This window comes from Balaenoptera musculus, chromosome X (assembly GCF_009873245.2).
Source record: "Balaenoptera musculus isolate JJ_BM4_2016_0621 chromosome X, mBalMus1.pri.v3, whole genome shotgun sequence".
NCBI classification, from domain to species: domain Eukaryota; kingdom Metazoa; phylum Chordata; class Mammalia; order Artiodactyla; family Balaenopteridae; genus Balaenoptera; species Balaenoptera musculus.
The window spans coordinates 40,413,948-40,421,719 of NC_045806.1; the positions used below are offsets into that span (position 1 = coordinate 40,413,948).

At 51.7% G+C, this 7,772-nt stretch overlaps 1 long non-coding RNA gene across 2 annotated transcripts in view; it reads right to left on the bottom strand.

Annotated features, from left to right (window-relative positions):
* The window catches only part of LOC118888523, a 128,217-nt gene extending 122,310 nt beyond the window's left edge, over window positions 1–5,907 (bottom strand). For both annotated transcript variants that reach the window (XR_005018308.1, XR_005018309.1), the window contains exon 1: window positions 5,698–5,907. This is a non-coding gene — a long non-coding RNA (uncharacterized LOC118888523). The remainder of the gene's footprint in view (window positions 1–5,697) is intronic.
* Between the last annotated feature and the right edge of the window lie 1,865 nt (window positions 5,908–7,772).

Genomic DNA, 7,772 nt, shown 5'->3' on the forward strand with positions numbered 1-7,772 from the left:
TTGCTGACTTTCTGTACCACGGTGATCCTGAAAGCGAGTGGTGGCTCCTGACCTGTGCTCCTCCATTCTCCTTCTCACTTCCAGGAATGATGACAACCAGAGTGCCCTGGAAGCCATGTTGAAGAGGGCAGAGATGCCAACAGCCTCGATCTATATGGAGGAACACCACCGGCCCATATGGACTACCCATGGTTGATTCTTATGTGAGCAAGAAAGGGATTGTGTCTGAGCCATTAGATTTTCCGTCTAATTATTCCAGTAGTTTGGCTTACCCAGACTAATACAAGAGTTGTAGTGTGTATCTAGTTACTGGTAGTCCCTGGGGTTTGTAGACAGGCAACTGTGCTTACAAATAGTGTCTGACCATCAGAGAGACCTCTGTGGGTCCGTTTTCCCCAGAGTGGTGCCTGCATGGGTATGCAGACCTATGAGGAGAGCTATTGGGGTTGGCCCAAAAGTTCGTTTGGGTTTTTCTGTAACATGGAAAAAACCCGAACAAACTTTTTGGCCAAGGCAATATTTTGACCTTTTGACCTGGGCTCAGTACAGCTGGGTCCTCTTGGGCAGCTGAGACCTGTGTTCAATACAACATGGAAGACAAGGAGGCCTGGAATGGAGATCACCCTGGTGGTTCTTATAAAGTCTTAAATAATCCATCATTGAACAATGCCCATTCCTTTACTGTTCTCTTCCCCCAGAAGCTCCTGTGCAACAGAGGGAGGGAAGGAGGAGAGAGGCACATTGGCTGGGAAGTCAAGTGGAATAGGTCCCAGTCTCAGCCTGTTAACAACTCCCTGAAGCATCCTCTCCCTCCATGGGCCTCAGTCTTCAACCCCAGAAGGGAATTAGTGAGGGGTCCCAGTGAGATCAGAGAGCACCTCAATCCTACTCCTCATCCCTGACTCACTATCTGTGTCTCCATGTGTGTGTGTGTGCGTGTGTGTGTGTGTGTGTGTGTTCCAAGCAGAAGTCATAGCTGCTAAACCAGAGGGTCCGTAAAACCTTATTTGGACTCAAAGTGTGTTCTGAGGACCAGCATATTAGCACCACCTAGGAGCTTGTTAGAAATGCAGACTATCAGGGCCCCCCACAGAACTACTGAATCAGAATCTGCAATTTAACAAGATCCCAAGGGGAACCCTATGTAAATTCAAGTCTAAGATGTACTGCTCCAGAGGACCGGGGAAAAGACAAACCACCTTGAAAAAAGAATGGGATCTGGAGTCAGGAGACCTAAATTCTAGTTTGAGTTCTGCCACTTACTTGCTCCACAGAATTCACCAAGACATGTAACCATCCAGATCCTTTTCTTAAATGAGGATGTGCTCATGACTACTGAATGGTATAGAGGTCAACGGTATGCATTCTGGAGCCAAACCGCCTAATCTTAACTCTTTACTTCATTTACTAGCTGTGAAGCTTTGGATAACTCACTTGACATCTGAATGCTTCAGTCTCCCGATCTAGAAGGTATGGTATAATAATAGTGAGGGATTCTACTAATAATTTTAAATTAGAAATGAATATAAATAACATAGCACAGTGCCTGGCATAGTCTAAGTCCACAGTACATATTATTATACTCTGACTTATTACAACATCCTTCAATAACAGAAAGAGACCTTGAAAGTAGAATCATCATCAGCTAGCTGAAGTCTTCCTCCTTTGGGGTTTATTGTGGTACACACACTTCTCAACTAACTGACACAGTCATCCAAAGACTGAAGCTCTAACCTCTGTGCCACCTGACAGTCATGGGATTGGCCTCATGCCACCATTTTGGAGCCATCAGCCAGTTCCCTGGGGTGGATTCCCATTTTGTCTATTCCAGCCCCATTCACTCTGCACACTCTGCTGCCTGTGGGAAATCTGCAGAGGCAGCGGCACAATGCACAGCAATGCAGTGCAGCAGGAGATGAACACTTGCAACTGGCCTTCCCTTTCCTACAGGAACTCACGCAGTTCAAAGAGCAGAACGTCATCAAGGCACTGCTTGATGGACCTGTCACCTCAGTCACTGCAGGGGAGACTTCCAGGAAGAGGCGGGTACCAGGCACCCTCAGCAGAACCCTGCACCGCAGCAAGAAAGCAAGCTCCCTCAGCTGCCACCCACTGCAAGCACTCAGGACCTCTGCTCCTCGGAGGTGGCAAAACCACAGCAGTGCCCTCCGGCTGCTGCTCCTCAGGTCTGCAACCTCCTCACAACCACCAAGCAAGTGTACTGCTGGGGGCAGAGTCAGACTGTGCTCATGAGGTCCACCCACTGGGAGGGTTGAAACAAACCAACCTCAGAATCTACAGCAACAGTATGTTCGGGTTCCCCAGGACCACCCTCAGGCTTGAAGATTCCCTAGAAGGACTCGGGACTCAGAAAAGCTGAGTTAGTTCTTTTCAGAGTGTGTGAGTCCTGCTGAGCTGTAATATACAGAATTATTATTATTTTTAAAAGAAATTTATTTATTTATTTATTTGGCTGCACCAGGTCTTAGTTGCGGCATGCGGGCTCTTTAGTTGTGGCATGCGGGCTCTAGTTCCCTGACCAGGGACCGAACCCGGGCCCCCTGCATTGGGAGCATGGAGTCTTAACCACTGGACCACCAGGGAAGTCCCATACACAGAGTTAGGATTTATGACAGTGAAAGTAAAATCAGCAAAGGCAAAAGGTGCAGGGCTGAAGTCCAGTGGAAACCAGGGGTGAGATCCAGTTGTCCTCTCCCAAAGGAGTCACATGGACGATGCTTAATTCTCCCAGAAATGATGTGTGACAACACATGCAAAGTGTTGCCAGTCAGGGAAGCTCACCCATGCCTAGGGGTCCAGAGATTTGACTGGAGGTCAGTCATGCAGGCATGCAGCATCCACGTGACTCACTTTAGCTACTCGGTCTACAGCCCCCAGATGTCAAACTAATACAGCACAGCCGAGGGCCTCAGACATACAAAACAGACCCTCACCATACGTCACACCACTAGCATGAACCACCTGGTCAGGTGGAACAGAGGTGCCTGGATTACAGAAATACCCTACTAGGCACAACACGCCAGGGTCTTTGTGGTGCTCCCCCAGGAGTGGGACAAGGACCAGTCTTCCCGAGACAGGCTTTTCCTTGGAACGTAAGGGCTTGAGTAACCTGGGCCTGCTGGGGTTACACTTTACAATGAATTTTAACTTAATTAGAGGCCTCACTGCCATTTAAAAAAATGTTTTCAGGGAATTCCTGGCGGTCCAGTGGTTAGGACTCTGTGCTCTCACCGCCAAGGGCCCGGGTTCACTCCTGGGCCCTGGGCAAAAAAAAAAGAAGTTTTCAGTGGTGACCCTGGGCAAGGCTGGTGGCGAAGGGGAGGGAAGCACACGGTGCAGGAAGGAGAGCATTGGCACCAGCACGCCCCCTAGTGTTGGGGAGAGGACAGCAGAAACTGCCACGGTAACCAAGCAGGACCCTATAGGCCTTCCAGGGACAGACCCCTCCCATGTCCTCCACCTGCTTCTCATCTGTAGAAACACTTTAGCCTCCTTGGTCTTCCCCAAGTTTCAAAGAATAATTTAATCAGAGAAGTGAGAAAATGCAGAAACAAAGGGAAACAGTCAAGCAAGACAAAATAATAGTTTAGCCATTAAACAAAGTCAAGGACCTTTAGTTCCTCCCCAAGGGCTATAGATAATATTCGGAGCCATATCCTGTGAGCTGTTTTGCAGATACTGAAACCCCCATCAGGTGGAAGACGTTAACTGCATGCTGACCACAAGCACAGAGACCCCAGACTGGTTGGAAGCAGAAGGCTGATGAGGTTGACTCCCCGATTACCTCACCACCAACCAATCAGAAGAATGTCCATGAGCTGATCAAACATCCCACAACCTCCTGCCTCACTCTGTCTTTAAAAACCCTTCCCTGAAAGCCATTGGGGAGTTCAGGCCTTTTGAGCACTAGTTGCCTGGACTCCTTACTTGGCGCCCTGCAGTACACGCTGTACTTTCCTTCACCACGACCTGGTGTCAGTACATTGGCTTTATGGGGTGTGGGTGAGTGGACCCAAGTTTGGTTTGGTAATACCACCACTTACCAGGTGCCTGCCTTAGGACACATTCTGGGCTGGGGGCGCTAGAGATGTTCCTTTAAACAATCCTGACAGCCCGGTGGGATGTGTGGTCTTTAGCTATGACGTAGAAGAGGCCCAAAGGGCCGGTAAGTGGGGGAGCCAAGCCTTCTCTTCTATGGATCAGTAGATCGCAACAGCTGGGCGCAGTGTGGGCTGGAAGAACACCTGGGCATGTTTCTTGGTTCCTGGATGCCCAAGTCACACTAGGAAATGCTGGCACGGCATGAGCAACAACTGCACGCCCTTCGCCAGCCCCTTCTCCTTCTGTGAAAGCACTCATTCCTGCAGAGTCAGGATATGGGGAGCGTCTGACCAGGGCCAATGACCAGGTCTTTCTGCAGCTGGGGGTTTCTCTACTGTCCTCAGGACACTGTCATACTAACTCTATGAACTTTCTCCTGCCTCCTGACAGTGGTGTCAGAAAAACTTATCAGGTCACCTCTCTTCTGGAAATGAATAGGTTAGGATCCCTAAACCTGGCCAACATTTGAGAAGGTACAAAGAATCATAGTGGGGGGCAAGTCTCCAGTCACGTGCCTGACAGAAAACAGACCCTTCTCCCGGGACTTCTACACAAGACTGGGACAGAGGCACTTCCCAGGAGACCTCCAGGTTGTAGATTTGGGCAATGATTCATCCAACCAACCTGGGAATATCACACATGCCACCACCTCCTCAGAGGGGAAAGGGAAAGGCAGGGAGAAAGCAGTATGTTCAGACGGAAGAGTAAATAAATGTATGTTGGTTTCCATGACTGCTTTTGTCACTTGCTTCTCTCAACAATGCCTGGCACCTGTTGGCTGTAGCACAGAAGGAATTGGGTGTACTGAGCCCAGATCCTTCCTTGCCCAGCCCAAGGAGTTCTGCTTGGTGAACAGGCAGGTACCACAAGCACACGGCACACACTTGGCCTCTTTCCCCAGACCCCGACAGGGAACAGAAAACTTTCCTCAAGGGCACTACAGGACTTTTAGCAGCCCTTGTTGCCACTGGCTGGCATCGTCAGACAAACAGCTCTCCCCTAACTTTATGCTGTGCTTTCAAACCGGCAAAGCCCAGATTCTCCAAGGATCCCCAAGGTCCCAGAAACCGGAGCTCCTCGATTTATTTCAGGAGAATCAGGCATCATGGTTTCCTCCTCATTTGTGCATGCTGCCTGCCCTGCAGCCCACCTCCCAGCCCCTCCTCCATGCTGCTTCCCCGACCGAGCCTGAACCCTGCTCTCTGACCCCTGGCCTGAGACCAGAGCCCGGCTCCGACGGCTCCACCCCGCGCCCAAGATGGCCGCGCCCATGTGCCGCCACAGAGCCAGCAGGCACGACTACCGGTTTCTTATTCTGAGAATCTAAAGAAAGAGGAGAGCGTGGCTTTGGAAGATGGAGGGGCGGGAACTCCCCCGGGAGCACAGCAACAAGGAGGCCCGGCCGCGCGGGAGAATGGACTGGGAGAGCGGGCCTCGGCCTCGGAGGCGGCGGACTCGGATCGCCACGACAGTCCGCGCGGAGCCCGCTCGCCTCCCGCCGCCCGAGACGCCTCCCCAGCCTCTCGTACGACTCGTCGCGGAAAATGCTCGCACGCTCTCGTCGCTCCATCTAACCTCAGAGGGAGCCACGTCAGAATCCTTTGTCCCCGAAAGGCGCCGTGTTGTTGCCCATTGGCTGTGTTGCCCCCCGCCCCCAAAGCCCGCTCCTGCGCGTGCACAGCGTTCGGGCTCCCGGGGCGACGGCGAGCGGAAGTGCTCTGCTGACCCCGAGGGCGGTGCGAGTTGACGCTTGCGGTTGTTATCTGCCCTGAGACCTGGGGTTCCAGGAGGTGGAGTAAGGGGAGGCGGAGCTGGGGATGGGCTGGATGGGGAGGTCGGAGGGGCCTTGGGCAATGAGGTCGCGCCCCTGGGGTGTTGAGTGACAGGGCCGTGGTGGTGCGGGGAGGGGGCGGGGCTACGGGGGGTCAGCGAGTGATTGATCCATTGCTTGATTCATTCAGCGACCGTTTACTCAGTGCCTAGTAAATGCGGGGCACCCCTGTGTTTCACAGTAGTCTGTTCAGAATAGCCCTGTGAGTAGGTACTACGATGCTCTTTGTTTTACAGAGAGAAAGCAAGAACAGAAAGGCTGGGAAACCTAACCAAAGTCACACAGTGAAGTGGAGGGATCCTTTTTCTGTTTTCGTTTTTTCGGCATAACGCTTATGCCTTTCCAACAAACACACCCTAAATTTATCCCTTTGCTGGCTCACTGTCTCTCCCCTGCTAAGAGTATGGCTCCGCAAGATGGGGGAGCTCTGAAGTTTTGTTCACGTAGAACAGTAGAACAGTAGAACAGGCACACAGTAGGCCCTGACCTCTTGTTAAACGAATAAAAGCGGCAGAGCAGGCGGTCAGTTTCGTTCCAGAGCCCAGACCTTATCGGGCGGTAATTGAGCTCTTACTGAAGGTCAATTCTTAAAACTAGAGTGAGGCATTGTGCCTTCTGGTGGCAAGGAAAACTTTGGGGTTTTCCTCAACTTGGCTCCATCATGGAGGTTGCTAATTGCATCGCCTGTGTGGTCATTGCCTTTCCGGGGTCAGGGTTCATAGCTGAGCCCACGGCTCAGCAGCTTCAGACACCAGCTGATCTGCCATGGGCTTCCTTAGTTAGAGTACAGAAGACCCAGTCTGAGGCCTCAGAAGGAGGTGCGCTCCCCGGGTCAGAGGCAGAGACATGGTCCTGAAGTGATGGTCCCAGCAGAGGTACCTTTGTCTTTGAATCCTTGGGTCCTGCCTCCTTAGAAATAAAATAGCTCCTCTGAGGGGAGTTGGAAGAGGAGCGCCAGCCCAGACCCCAGGGGCAGAGGGGGAAGGCTCACAGGACAGACCCAGATGCTCTGGTTAGAGGGAAGGGGCTCACAGGATAGCAGGTCCTAGAAGAACTGGACCTGCAGTGCCCTCTGTGCCTTCCTTCAGCTGAGAGAGAGCAAGGCTGACTCGGTGACTCAACTTCTAGCCACCATCAAGAGCTGTGTGATGGTGGTCAGTTGAACCCCTATTGGAGGAGAGGGATGAAGGTTACAGACGGATGGCGGGACGCTGCCCTGCTGTAGTGCCTGCAAAGGCAGGATCAGGCTGGAAAGATTGACTACCTGCCTCACGGGACTTTCTCCACTCGTGACACATTTGTGCACACATCATTATAGTTCCCTCTTGTGCCATGGGCTATTTTTTTTGTTTGTTTGTTTGTTTGTTTTTGGCCGCCCCGCGCGGCATGCGGGATCTTAGTTCCCCAACCAGGGATCGAACCTGCGCCCCCTGCGGTGGAAGCACAGAGACTTAACCATTGGACCGCCAGGGAGGTCCCCTGGGCTATTTTTGGATTTGAGTCAGTCCCATAGTATAAACAACCCACTTACCTGTAGCGGAAATGTTGAATCTCCTCTACCCTGACTAGATGACCAAAGAGGTGTCTTTGGTTTCTGTGTGTCTGTGACATTTCAGCGTGGTCTCTAGGTAGGCCATCACCGAGCTCTGCTGCCTCTCATTTTGATGCTAGTAACTGGGTCTGGGAAGTGGCTCATCAAGCTCCATCTTGCTGAGGCCTGTTGTGCTGATCCTAAGGCAGGGATTGCTACAGTAGCAATGGTTAACAAAAGCTCCTTGCTGAAACTGTGTTTTGAACACAGCCAAATAAGGAAGAGCAT